Consider the following 19,931-nt stretch of genomic DNA (forward strand, 5'->3'; position numbering starts at 1 on the left):
AACATTTTATGAGTGGTAAGTGTTTACGTTTTTAACTCAATATGCCTTAATTCTAATGGGAAAAGCCTTGGCACGTTTGAGACGTACAGCTATAGGGAGGTTAGACTGCGGGAGGGACAGGCGGCGGAGCTGAGACTCGAACCCGCAGCCTCGAGGACACTATTCCCTCTTTAACCTCCTGCTGAAACGCATGCGCGGAATGGCCGGCTGCGCGGCATCCTGGGAGTTGTAGTTATCGGAATAAGACGCTGACGTGTCCCGGCGCGTGCGCACTCTCGTTCGAGTCCCGTGAGGTGGTGGCGGCTAACGGTTCCTGAGGTGAGGCCGGAGCGGGAGGGAGGCGGGGGGGAAACCGGGGGGAAACCGGGCCGGGGGGAAACCGGGGCCGGGGGGAAACCGGGGGAAAACCGGAGCGGGAGGGAAACCGCGGCCGGGGGGAAACCGGGGTGAACCGGGGCCGGGGGGAAACCGGGGGGGAAACCGGGGCCGGGGGGAAACCGGGGCCGGGGGGAAACCGGGGGGGAAACCGGGGGGCGCGGGGGCGTAAATAATGGCAGCTCTTTATATTAAACACTTTGACACGGAAAAAACCGGTGAGAATTCATCCCCTTGGGTGTCTGTGCCCCCCCCCCCCCCCCCGGGTGTCTGTGCCCCCCCCCCCCGGGTGTCTGTGCCCCCCCCCGGGTGTCTGTGCCCCCCCCCCGGGTGTCTGTGCCCCCCCCCGGTGTCTGTGCCCCCCCCCCCCGGTGTCTGTGCCCCCCCCCCCCGGTGTCTGTGCCCCCCCCCCCCCGGGTGTCTGTGCCCCCCCCCCCCCGGGTGTCTGTGCCCCCCCCCCCCCCCCGGGTGTCTGTGCCCCCCCCCCCCCCGGGTGTCTGTGCCCCCCCCCCCCCGGGTGTCTGTGCCCCCCCCCCCCGGGTGTCTGTGCCCCCCCCCCCGGGTGTCTGTGCCCCCCCCCCGGGTGTCTGTGCCCCCCCCCGGGTGTCTGTGCCCCCCCCCCGGGTGTCTGTGCCCCCCCCCCGGGTGTCTGTGCCCCCCCCCCGGGTGTCTGTGCCCCCCCCCCGGGTGTCTGTGCCCCCCCCCCGGGTGTCTGTGCCCCCCCCCCGGGTGTCTGTGCCCCCCGGGTGTCTGTGCCCCCCCCCCGGGTGTCTGTGCCCCCCCCCCCGGGTGTCTGTGCCCCCCCCCCCCGGGTGTCTGTGCCCCCCCCCCCCCGGGTGTCTGTGCCCCCCCCCCCCCCGGGTGTCTGTGCCCCCCCCCCCGGGTGTCTGTGCCCCCCCCCGGGTGTCTGTGCCCCCCCCTGTCTGTGCCCCCCCCCCCCCTGTCTGTGCCCCCCCCCTGTCTGTGCCCCCCCCCTGTCTGTGCCCCCCCCTGTCTGTGCCCCCCCCTGTCTGTGCCCCCCCTGTCTGTGCCCCCCCTGTCTGTGCCCCCCCTGTCTGTGCCCCCCCCTGTCTGTGCCCCCCCCCTGTCTGTGCCCCCCCTGTCTGTGCCCCCCCTGTCTGTGCCCCCCCTGTCTGTGCCCCCCCCCCTGGGTGTCTGTGCCCCCCCCCCTGTCTGTGCCCCCCCCCCCCCCGGGTGTCTGTGCCCCCCCCCCCGGGTGTCTGTGCCCCCCCCCCCCGGTGTCTGTGCCCCCCCCCCCCCCCCCCGGGTGTCTGTGCCCCCCCCCGGGTGTCTGTGCCCCCCCCGGGTGTCTGTGCCCCCCCCCCCGGGTGTCTGTGCCCCCCCCCGGGTGTCTGTGCCCCCCCCGGGTGTCTGTGCCCCCCCCCCGGTGTCTGTGCCCCCCCCCCGGTGTCTGTGCCCCCCCCCCGGTGTCTGTGCCCCCCCCCCGGTGTCTGTGCCCCCCCCCCCGGTTGCCTGTGCCCCCCCCCGGTTGCCTGTGCCCCCCCCCCGGGTGTCTGTGTGCCCCCCCCCCCCGGGTGTCTTTGCCCCCCCCCCCGTGTGTCTTTGCCCCCCCCCCCCCGTGTGTCTTTGCCCCCCCCCCCCCGTGTGTCTTTGCCCCCCCCCCCCCGTGTGTCTTTGCCCCCCCCCCCCCGTGTGTCTTTGCCCCCCCCCCCCCCCCCCGGGTGTCTTTGCCCCCCCCCCGGGTGTCTTGCCCCCCCCCCCCGGGTGTCTGTGCCCCCCCCCCCCCGGTGTCTGTGCCCCCCCCCCCCGGGTGTCTGTGCCCCCCCCCCCCGGGTGTCTGTGCCCCCCCCCCCCGGGTGTCTGTGCCCCCCCCCCCCGGGTGTCTGTGCCCCCCCCCCGGGTGTCTGTGCCCCCCCCCCGGGTGTCTGTGCCCCCCCCCCGGGTGTCTGTGCCCCCCCCCCCGGGTGTCTGTGCCCCCCCCCCCGGGTGTCTGTGCCCCCCCCCCCCGGGTGTCTGTGCCCCCCCCCCCCCGGGTGTCTGTGCCCCCCCCCCCCGGGTGTCTGTGCCCCCCCCCCCCCGGGTGTCTGTGCCCCCCCCCCCCGGGTGTCTGTGCCCCCCCCCGGGTGTCTGTGCCCCCCCCCCCCGGGTGTCTGTGCCCCCCCCCCCGGGTGTCTGTGCCCCCCCCCCCGGGTGTCTGTGCCCCCCCCCCGGGTGTCTGTGCCCCCCCCCCCCCCGGGTGTCTGTGCCCCCCCCCCCGGGTGTCTGTGCCCCCCCCCCCCGGGTGTCTGTGCCCCCCCCCCCCGGGTGTCTGTGCCCCCCCCCCCCCCCGGGTGTCTGTGCCCCCCCCCCCGGGTGTCTGTGCCCCCCCCCCCCGGGTGTCTGTGCCCCCCCCCCGGGTGTCTGTGCCCGCCCCTCCCCCCGGGTGTCTGTGCCCGCCCCTCCCCCCGGGTGTCTGTGCCCCCCCCCCCCCGGGTGTCTGTGCCCCCCCCCCCCCGGGTGTCTGTGCCCCCCCCCCCCCGGGTGTCTGTGCCCCCCCCCCCGGGTGTCTGTGCCCCCCCCCCCCCCCGGGTGTCTGCCCCCCCCCCCCCGGGTGTCTGCCCCCCCCCCCCCGGGTGTCTGCCCCCCCCCCCCCGGGGGGCTGCCCCCCCCCCCCCCCCCCGGGTGTCTGCCCCCCCCCCCCCCGGGTGTCTGCCCCCCCCCCCGGGTGTCTGCCCCCCCCCCCCCCCGGGTGTCTGCGCCCCCCCCCCCCGGGTGTCTGCGCCCCCCCCCCCCGGGTGTCTGTGCCCCCCCCCCCGGGTGTCTGTGCCCCCCCCCCCGGGGGTCTGTGCCCCCCCCCCCCGGGTGTCTGTGCCCCCCCCCCCGGGTGTCTGTGCCCCCCCCCCGGGTGTCTGTGCCCCCCCGCCCCCCGGGTGTCTGTGCCCCCCCCCCCCCCCGGGTGTCTGTGCCCCCCCCCCCCGGGTGTCTGTGCCCCCCCCCCCCGGGTGTCTGTGCCCCCCCCCCCGGGTGTCTGTGCCCCCCCCCGGGTGTCTGTGCCCCCCCCCCGGGTGTCTGTGCCCCCCCCCCGGGTGTCTGTGCCCCCCCCCCGGGTGTCTGTGCCCCCCCCCCGGGTGTCTGTGCCCCCCCCCCCCCGGGTGTCTGTGCCCCCCCCCCCCCCCCGGGTGTCTGTGCCCCCCCCCCCCCCCGGGTGTCTGTGCCCCCCCCCCCCGGGTGTCTGTGCCCCCCCCCCCCCGGGTGTCTGTGCCCCCCCCCCCGGGTGTCTGTGCCCCCCCCCCCCCCCCGGGTGTCTGTGCCCCCCCCCCCCCCCCGGGTGTCTGTGCCCCCCCCCCCCCCCCCCGGGTGTCTGTGCCCCCCCCCCCCGGGGGTCTGTGCCCCCCCCCCCCCCCGGGTGTCTGTGCCCCCCCCCCCGGGTGTCTGTGCCCCCCCCCGGGTGTCTGTGCCCCCCCCCCCGGGTGTCTGTGCCCCCCCCCCCGGGTGTCTGTGCCCCCCCCCCCGGGTGTCTGTGCCCCCCCCCCGGGTGTCTGTGCCCCCCCCCCCCCGGGTGTCTGTGCCCCCCCCCCCGGGTGTCTGTGCCCCCCCCCCCCCCGGGTGTCTGTGCCCCCCCCCCCCCGGGTGTCTGTGCCCCCCTCCCCGGGTGTCTGTGCCCCCCTCCCCGGGTGTCTGTGCCCCCCCCCCCCCGGGTGTCTGTGCCCCCCCCGGGTGTCTGTGCGCGCCCCCCCCCCCCCCCCCCCCCCCCGGGTGCCTGTGCCCCCCCGGGGTGTTGGGCACTCAGTCTTGCCGCTGGATTGGAGCGAAAGTTTGTTTACATCTGGATTGAAGAGGAGTTAGATATCACTCTTGGGGCTGAAGGGTTTGATGGATATGGGGGGAAGGTGGGGAGAGCAGTATGAAGTGTATCATTATCCTGCTTTATTAACAGGAGCAGAGAGTACAGGAACAAGGAGGTTACATTGGACGTAGATAGACCTCAGCTGGGATATTGTGCACAGTTCTGGGTGCCACACTATAGAAAGGTTGTGAATGCATTGGAGGGAGAGCAGAAGAGATTTACAAGAATGGTTCCAGGAATGAAAAATTTCAGTTATGAGGCTAAATTGGAAGGTTTGGGACTGTTCACCTTGGAGAGAAGAAGGCTCAGGGAAGTTTTGATGTTCAAAATCATGAGGGGGCTGGACAGAGTAGACGGGGAGAAAATGTTCCCACTTGTAAAAGGATCAAGATGAGAGGGCTCAGATTTAACATAATTTGCAAAACAGCAAATGTGATGTGAGAAACAACTTTTTCTAACAGCGAGTAGTGCAATTCTGGAATGCACAGCCTGGAAGTGTGGTGGAGGCAGATTCAATTGAGACATTTAAAAGGGCATGAGATGATTATTTGAATAGGAGTAATGCAGGGGTGCAGGGAAATGGCACTGAGTAACGATGCTTGTTTGAAGAGCTGGTGCAGACACTTCTGCACTGTTAAAATTCTGAGATTCTGCGGAAATAGACAACCTAAAATAAGGGGTACATATCTTAAGAATGTGCAGGAGCAAAGGGACCTGGGTGTATAATATCTGTGTGGGTTTCCTCCAGGTGCTCTGGTTTCCTCCCACAAGCCTTGAAAGATGTGCTTGTTAGGTGAATTGGACATTCTGAATTCTCCCTCTTGTGTACCCGGACAGGTGCCGAAATGTGACCAGTAACTTCATTGCTGTGTTAATGTAAGCATACTTGTGACAATAATAAAGATTAGTAATATTATTATATGTGTAGATCATTGAAGGTGGCAGGATAGGTGGAGAGAGCAGTTAATAAAGCAGATCGTATAGGGGATAGAGTACAGGAGCATGGAAGTTCTGCTGAATGTATTCAAGCCACAGTTCGATTTCAGCTGGAGTATTGTGTACTATTATGGTGCCACACCATAGGAGGAATGTCAATACATTGGAGAGAGTGCAGAAGAGGTTAACGCAAATGGTTCCAAGGATGAGGTTGGATGGTTTTCCTAGGAGAGAAGAGGGCTAAGAGAAAATTTGATAGAGGTGTTCAAAATCATGAGGCGGCTGGACAGAGTAGAGGAGTAACTGTTCAAGAGGGCATTTTGATTGTTTGAATCAAAGCAACGTGCACGCGAATGGTGAAAAGGCAGGAGAATGGCACTCGGTCACAATGCTCATTTGGAGAGCTGGTTCAGACACCAGGGACCAAATGGCCTCTCGCGTCGTAACAATACTGGGAATTAGTACATGCGATGCACTTAATGTGTTTTTCAAACAAATGAGTCATATCTAATGCCACCCAAGTTCTGAATCATGTGATATTTGTGCTATACTGTAGTGAATTTTTTGAACCATCAAGCTATCACTTATCAAAGAAAGTGGGTGAAGCTCAGTTAAGCAGATAATTTTATAAAACCATTGTTTTTGCCAGCACAAGAATAATATATTTATATTTTCCCTGACTGATAGATGAGTGGCCCCAACTTCTACTAAATAGTTTTTCCGTTGATTAATCTAGTTTTGAATAAAGGGTGTAACTGCTAATTGTTCTGTCTACATATTAGCTGACCCATTTCCTTGACTGTCAAATCTCGCATGCTAACTCTGTTGTGCACAATGTGACCATTAACATAGTGGGTGGATGACAATGAGATGGGCGTTACTCTGGAGTGATGGCAGTCTTGTTCATGGACTGGATGTAAGTTTTAAAATGCAGCAGAAGATTGAATAAGAATGACAATGTGCTAAGCCTGATTAAATCCAACCAGCAAGAATGGATTCAGCAGCTAAGGAGCAAAGTTTCTAACATATTGGATTGTTTTGGTGTTGGAAATGTTGAGCTCCAGAAAGTTTCAACTTGTTTGCAACTTGGGAAAAGCAGTCTGAAAACCTAGCAAAAGGTCAAGGGGTACGGTAGCATAGTGGTAATGTGACTGGGTTAATATCCAGACTCGTGAGTTCAACTCTCACCCCAGGAACTGTGGCATTTAAATACAATTAATTAGGTCAAATCTGGAATAAAATGGTGAGGATCAATAATACCTCTTAAACTCCTCCTCCATTTGCTCCACCAGCCTTGTGAGGTTTAGCTTATGCAAGGCCCCCCAGCTCCTGGCCACCTGAACCCCCAAGTACCTGAAGCTCCTCTCCGCCCTTTTCAGTGGGAGCCTCCTAATCCCCCTCCTCCTGGTCCCCCGGGTGTACCACAAACAGCTCGCTTTTCCCAAAGTTAAGCTTGTACCCTGAGAAATCCCCAAATTCCCGGAGAATCCCCATCACCACCGGCATTCCCCCCCACCGGGTCCGCCACATACAACAATAGGTCTTCCGCATAGAGCGACACTTGGTGCTCCTCCCCACCCCGGACCAGCCCCCTCCAATCCCCTGACTCCCTCAGTGCCATAGCCAGGGGTTCAATTGCCAGTGCAAAAAGTAGGGGGGACAGGGGACACCCCTGCCTCGTCCCTCGGTATAGTCGAAAATACTCCGTCCGACCTCTTCGTGGCCACACTCGCCATCGGGGCCTCATACAACAGCCTCACCCAACTGACAAACCCCTCCCCAAACCCGAACCTTTCCAGAACCTCCCACAAGTACCCCCACTCGACCCTATCAAAGGCCTTCTCCGCATCTAGCGCCACCACTATCTCCGCCTCCCCTTCCACCGCCAGCATCATCATAACGTTCAAGAGCCTCCGTATATTAGTGTTCAGCTGCCTCCCCTTCACAAACCCCATTTGATCCTCGTGGATAACCTGCGGCACACAATCTTCTATCCTCGTGGCTAAGATCTTTGCCAACAACTTGGCGTCCACATTCAGGAGTGAGATCGGCCTGTATGACCCACACTGCAGGGGATCCTTGTCTCGCTTAAGGATCAAGGAGATCAGCGCCCGAGACATCGTCAGGGGCAAAGCCCCCCCCCCCCCCTCGCCTCGTTGAAGGTCCTAACCAATGCCTTGTAAAATTCAACCGGGAACCCATCCGGCCCCGGTGCCTTCCCCGATTGCATGTTCCCTATCCCTTAAACCAGCTCCTCAAGCTCAACTGTGCCCCCAGACCCTACACCCGGCCCTCCTCCACCCTCTGGAATCTCAGCCGGTCCAAAAAGCACCCCATCCCCCCCTTCTCCGCCGGAGGTTCGGACCGATATAGTCTCTCGTAAAAGTCCCTGAAGACCCCATTAATGTCTACCACCCCTCCGCACCACATTTCCTCCCCGGTCATTAACTCCACCAATCCCCCTAGCTGTGTGTCAGCATCCTACTCGCCTTCTCCCCATACTCGTACACCGCACCCTGAGTCTTTCTCAATTGAGCCTCCGCCTTTCTGGTGGTCAACAAGTCGAACTCGGCACGAAGGCTGCGCCGCCCCCTCAGCAATCCCTCCTCCGGGGCCTCTGCGTACCTCCTGTCCACCCTCACAATCTCCCCCACCAATCTCTCCCTTTCTCTCTGCTCCCCTCTCTCCCTGTGGGCCCGAATGGAGATCAACTCCCCCCGAACCACCGCCTTCAGCGCCTCCCAGACCGTCCCCATTCGGACCTCCCCATTATCGTTGGCCTCCAGGTACCTCTCGATGCATCCTCGAACCCGCCCACTCACATCCTCGTCCGCCAGCAGCCCCACCTCCAAGCGCCACAACGGGCGCTGGTCCCTCTCCTCCCCAGCTCGAGGTCCACCCAATGCGGGGCATGGTCAAAAATGGCTATCGCCGAGTACTCAGCGTCTACTACCCCTGCAATCAGCGCCCTACTCAAAACAAAGAAGTCGATCTGGGAGTAGGCTTTATGCACATGGGAGAAGTATGAAAATTCCCTGGCCCTCGGCCTCGCGAACCTCCATGGATCCACCCCTCCCACCTGGTCCATAAACCCCCTCAACACCTTAGCCGCAGCAGGCCTCCTACCCGTCCTGGAACTGGATCGATCCACTGGCGGATCCAGCACCGTGTTGAAATCCTCCCCCATTATCAGGCCCCCCCACCTCCAAATCTGGAATCCGGCCCAACATGCGCCGCATGAAACCCGCATCATCCCGATTCGGGGCATATACATTGACCAGCACCACCCGCTCCCCTTGCAGCTCACCATCACGTACCTCCCGCTGCTGTCTGCCACCACACTTGACGCCTCAAACGACACCCTCTTCCCCACCAGAATAGCCACCCCCCGGTTTTTTGCATCCAGCCCCGAATGAAACACTTGGCCCACCCACCCCTTCCTCAACCTGACCTGATCCGCCACCTTCAGGTGCGTCTCCTGAAGCATAGCCACATCCGCCTTCAGCCCCTGAGGCGCGCGAACACGCGGGACCGTTTGACTGGCCCATTCAGTCCCCTCACATTCCAGTTGATCAGCCGGATCGGAGGGCCACCTGCCCCCTCCCCCGTCGACTAGCCATCGCCCTTCCGTAGTCCGCCACGTGCCCGCGCCCCCAGCTCAGGCCGTTCCCCACAGCGACAGACCGCCATCCTGATCCCCTCTGTACGCTTCAGCTCCTTCTTGCCCATTCCAACAGCAACCCGGTATCCCCCCCCCCCTCTTCTCTTCCCACCCCCCCCCCCCCCCCCCAAGCTACCCCTAACTGCGTAACTCCGGTCATTGTACTTCCATAAGTCAGCCGAATCCTGCTGACCCTGGCTGCTCCCGCCTCCCCAGTGTCCCCCAACCATTCCCCCAATGCCGCCCCTGCTTCTCCAGCGCGGGAGAGAGGCCCCCCCCCCCCCCCCCCCCCCCCCCCCCCCGACCCAAAACGCGGGAAGACAAGCACACGACCCAACAGGGCTGCGAACCCCACCCAAACCCGTAACCAGTGAAATAATAAAAATCCCAACATGGTATGATAAAACACCCAAGTAAACAGATAACAGTCCCGAAAAGCAGAAAAGAAAAGGCAAGACAGAAAAAAAAACATCGTCCAATATAACCAAAAAGAGCGAAAGGATATCGAGAAGGACAAAGCCGATAGGGTACAGAGGTCGCAGCAGCAGCAACCCGGGGGGGGGGGGGGGGTGGCAACAACGGTTGTGGTGGGTTATTTACGGTTGAAATGCGGGCAAGTTTGCTCGCAGTTCATGTTTGATGTTGATTGTTGCTTTGTTTGTTTTTGGGGGAGGGGGGGAGGGACAACGCGCACGCGAGTTCGGGCGGGGGGGGATATTTGTTAAGAGGGAATATTTTGTAATATTTTATAGTTAGTTGGGATAAATATCTTCATGTAAAAAATTCTTTCAATAAAAATTATTTTTTAAAAAAAAGAGAAGGACAAAGCCTCCGGGCGGCGTACAAAGTGCCCCAGTCCTCAGTTCAAGTCCAGCTTCTCTGCCTGGAAAAAAAGTCCAGGCCTCCTCCGGGGAGTCAAAATAAAGTTGGAGGTCTTTATAAGTGACCCACAGGCGTGCCGGCTGCAACAGGCCAAACTTGACCCCCTTCTTGTGGAGCACTGCCTTCGCCCGGTTAAACCCAGCCCTTCTCTTCACCACCTCTGCACTCCAGTCCTGGTAAATCCTGATCTCTGTATTCTCCCACTTACTACTACTCCTCCCTCTTCGCCCAACGAAGTGCACACTCACGGTCGACCAAGCATTGAAATCGGACCAGCACCGCCCTGGGTGGCTCGTCCGGCCCAGGCTTCCGTAGCCGCACCCGATGGGCACTCTCCAGCTCCAGGGGTCCCCGGAACGACCCCGTGCCCATCAGCGAGTTCAGCATCAGGACCACGTAGGCCCCCAAATCCGAACCTTCCAGCCCCTCCGGGAGGCCCAAAATCCGCAGATTCTTCTGGCGGGAGCGGTTCTCCATCTCCTCCATCCTTGCCAACCATTTCTTGTGAAGCGCCTCGTGCGACTCCACCTTCACCGCCAGGCCGAGGAGTTCGTCCTCGTTCTCCAAAGCCTTTTGCTGCAGCTCCCGAATCTCCACCGCCTGAGTCACCCCGAGCCTGTCCAGCGATGCCCTCAACGGCTCCAGGATCTCAGCTTTTAGTTCCTGGAAGGAGCGCAGCAGCAGCTCCTGCTGCTCCCTCGCCCACTGCTGCCACGCTGCCGGTTCCCCGCCCGCCGCCATCTTGTCCTTTTTGCCTCGCACCTTCTGCTGCAAAGTTGATTTTCTGGTCGCTCCACTTCTAGTCCAGCCCATCCATCGGCTGCCAAGCGCCGAGGCTGCGTTCCCACCTGGGGAAAAATCAAATCAGCGCCATTGCGGGCCCTTAAAAGAGCCCTTGGTGAGATCTTTTCCAGTTGTTCCCTTTGCTGCTAGAATCCAGCTTTCATAAGGGCCCTCGGGTCAGCTTGAGTCCTCTAACACAGCCCTTCCCCCGCCTGCATGCTGAATAGTCTTTTGTCTCTGCTGCAGTCCCAGCCAAATCCTACACTGTTTCTATCATTCCTGGGTGAAAAAACTCCTCCTACATTCACCTATACTTTTTCATAAACATTCCACTCCATATTGCTTAAAAAAGAAGCTATTTTCTGTGATCTTAGCAGGAGCTGCCGTGTGTGTGACCACTCACTCCATGGTGCACACCGGAAGCCAGAATTGTCCATTTCTATAGTATCTATCAACCACTTGTACAATTTCAAATTGCTGCATCTTACTTTCAATGTTTCAGTCTCTAATCTGGCAAGCTAGGAAATCGTCAAAAGAGAAATTTATCCTGTGCAACTATGTTTATTGATCAGTTAGCTTTTTCTGTGTCTTTCTGGAGTAATGGCCACTATCAGGAGCTGACCTTCCCAGTCCTCTGTACTCTCACTCTACAACCGCTATGGACCTAATTGTTCAACCCTCTAAAGCCCTGTCAAAATCCATCCTTTTAAATTTGTATATTGAGGGTATAGAACACGAACAGACAACTCCCAAAATTGTCATCTGTCAGTCAGGCTGGTGTGCTCTCTCAAGGTCCATCAGAATCTTAAAGTATAAAAGTTTTTTATTATCTATGGCGATGTGGAAAGTAAAAACAAAGACAGCACTACACGTGATTCCCTAAATCCATGAGCATTATTCATAGACCAGCAATAAGCTTTTCTCTCGTTACTTGAAATAACCAGCAATAAGCTTTTCTCCCGTTACATTATAGCACCTACTATAATGATATTAATTATTAATGTTTTATTTACTTTGCCCCTTTGACTGTTGCTTCAGCGCTTTGATTGTGTAAAGTATAAAGGGCATTTTAACAATTACATGACAAAGCTCAACTTTCACTGAAATTGTCCGAATTATGTCCTTTGTGTTTTGTTTGTTCCTCATTACTTTGGGAGGAATATTTATATTCAACATCAGAAAATCTGAGCTGTAGAAGAAAAGTAAGTAATTTGTCATCGCTGTTTTGTACTAATAAAGCTTGTTGGTACGGATTGCAACTGTGGATGAAGAATGTTTATATTTCATTGTCTATTAAGGTTACAGCACTGGGAGATAGCAGGATCAGTAGCTGTAAACAAAAATCACCAAAATGATCTTTTTTAAAAGAACTAGAAATTTGATAACTTAGATATCCACAACACAAACTGGTGACAGACACAGAACCATGTAGCTAAATCTGAATAAATAGTTGCAATATGGTACCTATCAATAGTATGCATTGACATTGGAATGTGTTCATTGATCCATTATAAGTTTAACCACAGACCAATACTTGCTGGTCTTTGGCTTTGAGACCCGCTTCAAATTTAGAGCTTTGAACCTGCCTAGATGGACGGCAGTGTCAGCAACTTGCATTTATATAGCACTATTGTCACAACACCTTGGGCGGGTATGCGGTCAATTCCAGCACCACTCGACCTGGAGTCACAACACAAGTGAAATTAGATGCTATTATAAAATACCCGAGGACCTTGGCTGAGCCCAATAAACCGCAGTCACCAAGTTTGCAAGTAATCTTTTATTATGTACAGTATTATAATTAAACTGTCAAAAAAATGTAGCAGACTATCTATAATGCCCCTTTCCCAACCCACTGCCCCCTTTCTAACTACTTTCTCTCTCTGTCCATCCATATTTTTATTTACAGCAAGACACTCATCGATCTTACAACAATAAAGCAGGTTCTCTACTTCAGCAGTGAGAGAGAGAGAGTGTGTTCTTCTTTCAAGGTCTAATCATTTCTGCTAAGCGCTCTCAAAGTATCATGCAGGAACCAAAAACTGACATGTCAGGCAGAACACAGTCCCATGCCAACCCACAGTTTGCCAGTCAGCCAATCGAACTGACTTCCTCCAAAACTGGTTCCTAAGATTCACTTAGTGCCATAGAGTCTGTTCTTCCTCTCCAAAATATAAAACCCAGTTTTATATTCTTCTGTTTAAAGGTATGTTCTGATTATGGGTCCATGGACATAAAATAAATGTGAATGTAGAAAATTAAACAGGAAGGACTTTTGCACACCTCCCTCGAGGGCTGAAACATTGCAAGGATGTTTCACCTTAAGGCAGTGTTTTTCAAACTTTTTTTCCGGGGACCCATTTTACCAATCGGCCAACCTTCGTGACCCACGCCGGCTGACTTGTGTGACCCACCATTTTATCTTTTAACTTGTTTGTTGCTTATAAAAATGGAGAAAATGGTTTTGGGTCCCTTTGGCCCCTGAAATTGAAAACAAAAAAGGCTGCAACCATATAAAAAAAATGCGGCCGCACTGCGCATGCATGCCTGATCATCGGTGTAAATTTGTTTTGCCTGTTACTGGCCATTTTGAAGGCCGCTCGTGGCCGGCATTATTAACAGCTGGCTGTTGCGCGCTCGGGGGCACCACGATGGACGGCTCCGCGACCCTCCCGACACCTGCCTGCGACCCACCCGCGGGTCGCGACCCTGAGTTTGACGATGCCTGCCTTAAGGTATGAGACACAAAACACGTCCATCCATCATTTCCCATTAGCTAAGTTTACCCAAATCTTACATCTGCCACCCATCAATACTTTAACCTGTGACAATGCATACGCAATAATATTGTCCGTTCCAAGAATATACACAATTATTACATTGAAATGTTGCAACAATAAACTCCCAACGGAACAATCTTGCATTCTGGATTTTAAATTTTTCCACAAACGCAAGCGGATTATGGTCAGTATAAACTAGGTTTTGCTTATTACCATGCTGAACATTCGTTTCAAAATGCTGAAAGGCTAGCAGCAATGCTCAGTCTTTCTTCTCAATGCTAGTATACTTTCTTTGGCACAAACTTTGTTTTTTTGAAAAGCATCCCACTGGCCTCTCTCTTCCTGACTCGTTATCCTGTAGTAATGCTGCTCCCACCCCCAAGTCGCAGGCAACTATGACCATTTTAAAGGGTTTGGAAAAATCCTTGGCGGCCAACACTGGTCTGCTTATCAATATGGCTTCAATTTCTCACGCTGTTTGGTTTTCTGCGGACCAGACCATTTTTGTTTCTATGGGTTCAGTCAACATGGATGCTGTTTTATTGGATTGGAGTCACCTCCACCTCCATCATGTTGAGTTAGTGTGGTGCACCCTGGTGTGTCCCTACAAATGTTATGCTTTTGCACTAGCATTATGAGATCTTTTGTTGCTCTTTAAGTATGCAAACTCAATATCCAAGTGTTCTAGTATTACCATATTTGCTAGTCATATCACAGGGATCGCTCTGTGAACTATCGACTTACCTCACTCTTACCATCTCTGTCCTCTTCTACTTCTATCATCTGACATACTTGATCAAAGAACAAAAAACAGTCCAGCACAGGAACAGGCCCTCCAAGCCTGTGCCGACCATGCTGCCCGACTACACTACAATCTTCTACATTTCCTGGGTCCGTATCCCTCTATTCCCATCCTATTCATGTATTTGTCAAGATGGCCCGTAAATGTCACTATTGTCCCTGCTTCCTCCGGCATCGAGTTCCAGGCACCCGCTACCTTTTGTGTAAAAACAAAAAAAAAAAACATGCCTCGTACATCTACTCTAAACCTTGCCCCTCGCACCTTAAACCTATGCCCCCTAGTAATTGATCCCTCTACCCTTGGGGAAAGCCTCTGACTATCCACTCTATGCCCCTCATAATTTTGTAGACCTCTATCAGGTCGCCCGTCAACCTCCGTTGTTCCAGTGAGAACAAACCGAGTTTATTCAACCGCTCCTCATAGCTAATGCCCTCATACCAAGCAACATCCTGGTAAATCTCTTCTGCACCCTCGCTAAAGCCTCCACATTCTTCTGGTAGGCGACCAGAATTGACCACTATACTCCAGGCGTGTTCCTTCCTATTTTCTTCCCTGCAATGATATTTTTTCAACAAAATTATGTGGCATAATCAGTCCATCTTCCTAAGGTCTTGAATATCAATTAGGTAAGTTGCCTTAATAATAATCTTTATTAGTGTCATAAGTAGGCTTACATTAACACTGCAACAAGATTACTGTGAAAAGCCCCCTAGTCACCACTCTCCGTGCCTGTTTGGGTACACTGAGGGAGAATGCAGAATGTCCAATTCATCTAACAAGCACGTCTTTCGGGACTTACCCTCCCAACTACCTTATAGAGGCCACTGAAGTTTGCTTTCAGAGGTTTGCAAAAGCAACCATACCAGTACCTCATCTCCAGCTTGGAATGTTCTGGACCTGGCATGTTTGTCCGCATTTTCATTCTTTCTCCTGAAACCTTTAAATGCTCTTGGGCTACCTGACTCCTTTGAGTCTTTCCAGAAACATGGACACATAATGCACTGCTGAAGATTCGTCTTTTTGTTTTAGAAACCTCTCTTTCATCAATTTTAATGGACCTTGTACTTCATGGCCACAGACCAATTCAAATAAACTAAACCCAGTAGATTCATCTGGAGAATCCCTGATAGCAAATAGTAAAAAATCCAATCCCTTGTCACAATCTCTTGGATATTCATGGCAAGAGGCCCTAATCATGGCTGTGAGAGTCTGATGATATCTCTCCAAGTTTGTGGGTGATAGGTGGTAGACTTTAGTTGTTTGATACCTAAACTACGAATTATGCCCTAGAAAATTTGAGACACCAAGTTAGACCTGATCAGATTGTACCTCTTCAGGGTAGGCCATAGCGTGTGAAAACTGCATCAACTTTTCCACGACTACCTTAGCTGCAATTGTTCTCAAAGGTATAGCTTCTGGAAATTAGGTGGCCATATCCATGACCACAAGAACGTACTGATGTCCTGCCTTTGTTTTAGGCAATAGTCCTACACAGCCTACCAATACCCGATTAAATGGTTCTTCAACCACTGGTATGAGTACTAAAGGTTTGAGTTTAATCCCATGTTACGGTTTACCCATTATCTGTCAGGTATGACGGGTTCTACAGAATTGCACTACATCTAGTCGTGGCCAAGAAGATGCCTGTTGACTGATGCCTGAGTTTTCCGAATTCGCACATGTCCTGTCATTGTTATCTCATGTGCTACCCATAGTATTTCCCTATAACATTTGGGGGGTACCACTGTTTTATGAACAACTGTTCATTTTTCGTCCACAGATATGAGGATGTCTCCACTTGCTCTTCCGAACTCAGAACACTGGAACCCCCTCTGCCTCAAGTTCAGTGAGAGCTGACTTTTAATCCATATAAATCTGGGTCTGCCTCCTGGGTCTCAATTAACAAAGTCCTGCCAAACACTTTCTGAGAATTATCCTCATCCTCAAGGATAGTTTTGGCTGTTCTACTATCCGATGGTGGTGACTTCAATTTCGAGTCGTGGACTTGCCCTTGTCACCACATATCCTTCTCCTTCCAAGGTCTAAACACTTCTGCCAAAGTCTTTCAGAAAGCATCATGCAGGAGCCAATCACTGACTGTTGTCCGGCAGAACACTGTATTGGCCAACCCACAGGTTGCCACCAGCCAATCAAACTGACTTACTCCAGAACTAGTTCCTAAGATTCACTTGGAGCTGACGGGTGTGTTTCTCCTCTCCACAATACAAAACCTAGGAATACACTGTCCTGGCAAGCATTCTTCTGTTTAAAGGCACCTTTCGATTATGGACCCGCAGACCAAAAATAATAAAATAAAGTAAATGGGATCAAAGGAAATAAATAGGAAAGACTCTTGCATCTCGGGGCACTTCAGAGGCAAACTCAGGCCAGAATCGACACTGAGCAGAAGAAGATGCAGATTTGGATTTTGTGATCAGCATTTGGTGCATAACTGTAAAAATTGACAGCAGTTTTGGTGTCTGCAAATGCACATTAAATGTGGAAATCCAGAAGTCACTTTGTGATTACCCCGTCCTCCACAGAGGTGCCATTAAAATCCACAGAAATTGAATTCTTTAGAAATCACTTGAATTGATTTGAACTTCCACTTAGTCTTGCTTTAAAAACCATTGAAAAAGTTACACCTATTAGAACGAGGTATAACTGGATTTTGACAGCATAATTCATAATTACCGTTGAACAACCTCACTGCCCCATAACATCTAATTTTATATTTCCTGAGTATCAAATTTCTCCATTTTGATTGAAAAATTATTCTAAAACACTCTGGATTTGTAAAATATTTGTTCAATAGTTCAGCGTTGACATTAATTTCATATGTATGGTCCTGATCTTTATTTCACTTTTTGCAAAATTATTAAAGGTGGTAGGTCAATGGATGCATTTTGCTTCCTGATTTATGATCCAGCCTGTGAGCCGCCTTCACTGTTTACCTAGGCTGTTTAACCTGCTTTGATGACATCGTTATCTGAAGCCAGAAATCAACATCTGATCCAGAATGAATGTAATGTTGACAAAGATGAAATCCACGCTAGATCTTTGTGGGCAGTTTGCTTCAATATCAGTGTTGAATGTCTTCTCTTTGCTGATCGCAAAATCTGTGATTTTGAGGTGAAGTGGCCAAAGGCTATGTTGTGAGGAGAACGAGGTGGAAAATGGCAGGGTTTATGGAGGATCAAAGGAGATTGCAAAGAGAGGAAGGACACAAAGCCATGAAGATATTTGAACACAATAGGGTGCTGTGAATTGGAAGCCATTATGTTTTAAAAATATTTGTCTTGGATCATAAAATTGTATTGATTACTCCTTTACAATAACTGGAGAAAATTGTTATTGCATTGTGAAATCTGTTCCATGGTATTTTAATGGAAATTAGTTTCCTAGCTGGTGGTTTGCTGACAAAAAGCTTTTTAATTTGTATGATACGGTATATATGTATAGTTTCATTCATTTTAAATGCTGTTGTGACTCCAGCAGGGTACCATAAGTACTGATAAAGGCAATGACCTCTGTAGTGAACCTAATGTTACTGTGCCAAAGAACAGCTCACAATTGACATTGCAGGATTCTACCAGAACCTGTGGCTAACCACTGGTATCCATCCTTGAGAAGGTTAAACCCTCTGCACACAGACAGGTACCCGTCTTTCAGATGAGATGGTAAATTTGAGGCCCAGTCTGCACCCCCCCCCCCCCCCCCCCCCCCCCCCCCCCCCCCGGCGCTATTTCAAAGAGCAGGGAATTTATCCCCAGTGTCTTGGCCAATGTTTATTTCTTGATAAATATCACAAAAACAGATTGTGTCACATTACATTTTGTGGGCACTTGCTGTGCACAAATGACTCCTTTGCCGCAGAAGGCTGTGGAGGCCAAGTCACTGAGTGTCTTTAGGACAGAGATAGATAGGTTCTTGATTAAGAAGGAGATCAGGGGTTATAGGAAAGCAGGAGAATGGGGATGATAAACATATCAGCCATGATTAAATGGCAGAGCAGGCACGATGGGCCAAATGGCTTAATTCTGCTCCTATGTCTTATGGTCTATGGTCTTAATCAGAAAGGAACTATCACCCGATTTCTTATGCGGTGCACTTATTCTGTAAATCAGGTCATAAGACTGAGGAGCAAGAATGGCCATTTGGCCCACCAAACCTGCTCATCAATCCGTAAGATCGTGGCTTATCTGATTATGGCCTTTGCTTCACTTTTTGTAGCCTGCCCAAAAGCCCTGACTTCCTTGCGGAAAAGAATTCCAAACATTAATGACCCTCTGTGAAGAAATTCCTCCTAATCTCTGCCTTTAATTTAAATAGAAGTCCCCTTATTTTGAAATTCTTCCACCTAGTTGTCGTTGTAGACTCTCCCATAGTTCAAATTATTATAGGAAGCATTGGAAAGGTGCAAAGGAGGTTTACCAGGATGCTGCCTGGATTGGAGGGTAGGTCTTGTGAGGAAAGGATGAGGGAGCTAGGGCTTTTCTCATTGGAGCTAAGGAGGATGAGAGGTGACTTAATTGAAGTGTATAAGATGAGAGGGATAGATAGAGTGGACATTCAGCGACTTTTTCCTCGGGTGGATGTAGCTGTTACAAGGGGCATAACTATAAGGTTTATGGTGGAAGATATAGGAGGGATAGTCAGAGGTAGGTTCTTTACTCCGAGAGTGGTTGGGGCATGAACACACTCCCAGCTATGGTAGTGGAGTCGGACACTTTCGGAACTTTCAAGCGGTTATTGGATAGGCGCATGGAGTGCACTAGAATGATTGGGAGTAGGTTGATTTGATCTTAGTTTCAGACTAGTTCGGCACAACATCGTGGGCCGAAGGGCCTGTACTATGCAGTTCTATGTTCTATATTCTACATATGTTCTGGGCCCCTCCATCATGGATGGGGATATTTCTGGAGCATCCTCTTCCAGTGAGTTATTTAATTGTCCACCACCATTTACGGCGGGATGTGGTAGGACTGTAGAACTTTAAAAAATTTTTTTAGAGTACCCAATTAATTTTTTCCAATTAAGGGGCAATTTAGTGTGGTCAATCCACCTAACCTGCACATCTTTGGTTTGTGGGGCCAAATCTTGAGCTCCTTCCTAGCCATCTTGTATCCCTTCAGTGCCCTAACTGAACCTTGTTTTCTCATCCTTACATAAGCCCTCTTCCTCTTGACAAGACATTCAACCTCTTTTGTAAACCATGGTTCCCTCACTCGACCATTTCCTCCCTGCCTGACAAGGACATAGATATCAAGCACACACAGTATTTGCTCCTTGAACAAGGATTGGGTCAAGGATGTCTCCGAGTGGCTGCAGGACATTCTGGGGGGGGGGGGGGGGGGGGGGCAGGGTGAACAGCCAGCTGTCGTGATGCACATAGGCACCAACGATATAGTTAAAAAACGGGACGAGGTCCGACAAGCTGAATTCAGGGAGTTAGGAGTTAAACTAAAAAGTAGGACCTCAAAGGTAGTAATCTCAGGATTGCTACCAGTGCCACGAGCTAGTCAGAGTGGAGTCAGAGTCAGAGCAGGAATGTCAGGATAGATAGGCTGAATGTGTGGCTCGAGAGATGGTGCAAGAGGGAGGGATTCAAATTCCTGGGCATTGGAACCGGTTCTGGGAGAGGTGGGACCAGTACAAACCGGACGATCTGCACCTGGGCAAGGCTGGAACCGATGTCCTTGGGGGGGGGGGGGGGGGGGGGGGGGGGGAGGAGGTGTTTGCTGGAGCTCTTGGGGAGGGTTTAAACTAATGTGGCGGGGGAATGGGAACCAATGGAGGAAGTCGGAAGGTAGTAAAACAGGGACAGAAACAAGGCAGTAGGGGAAAGTGTAAGGCAGAGGAGCCATAGTCAAAAATCAAAAAGGGCAACAGTATAAGGTACAGTGACTGATGGAAGCTCAGTGA

General features: G+C 53.2%; 1 protein-coding gene across 5 annotated transcripts in view; it reads left to right on the forward strand.

Moving 5' to 3' along the window:
- Positions 1-252: 252 nt before the first annotated feature.
- LOC119953301 (secretory carrier-associated membrane protein 4-like) overlaps positions 253-19,931 on the forward strand; it is a 49,953-nt gene continuing 30,274 nt past the window's right edge. The window contains exons 1-2 of one of the 5 annotated variants that reach the window (XM_038777429.1): positions 301-318; positions 11,604-11,626. The gene's annotated coding sequence lies outside the window, so the exon portion shown is untranslated. Of the gene's footprint in view, positions 319-11,587; positions 11,627-12,610; positions 12,631-15,805; positions 15,848-19,931 lie in introns of those variants that run through there. The other 4 variants (XM_038777428.1, XM_038777430.1, XM_038777432.1 and 1 more) reach the window with 4 other exon arrangements.

Source organism: Scyliorhinus canicula, chromosome 18 (assembly GCF_902713615.1).
Source record: "Scyliorhinus canicula chromosome 18, sScyCan1.1, whole genome shotgun sequence".
NCBI lineage: Eukaryota > Metazoa > Chordata > Chondrichthyes > Carcharhiniformes > Scyliorhinidae > Scyliorhinus > Scyliorhinus canicula.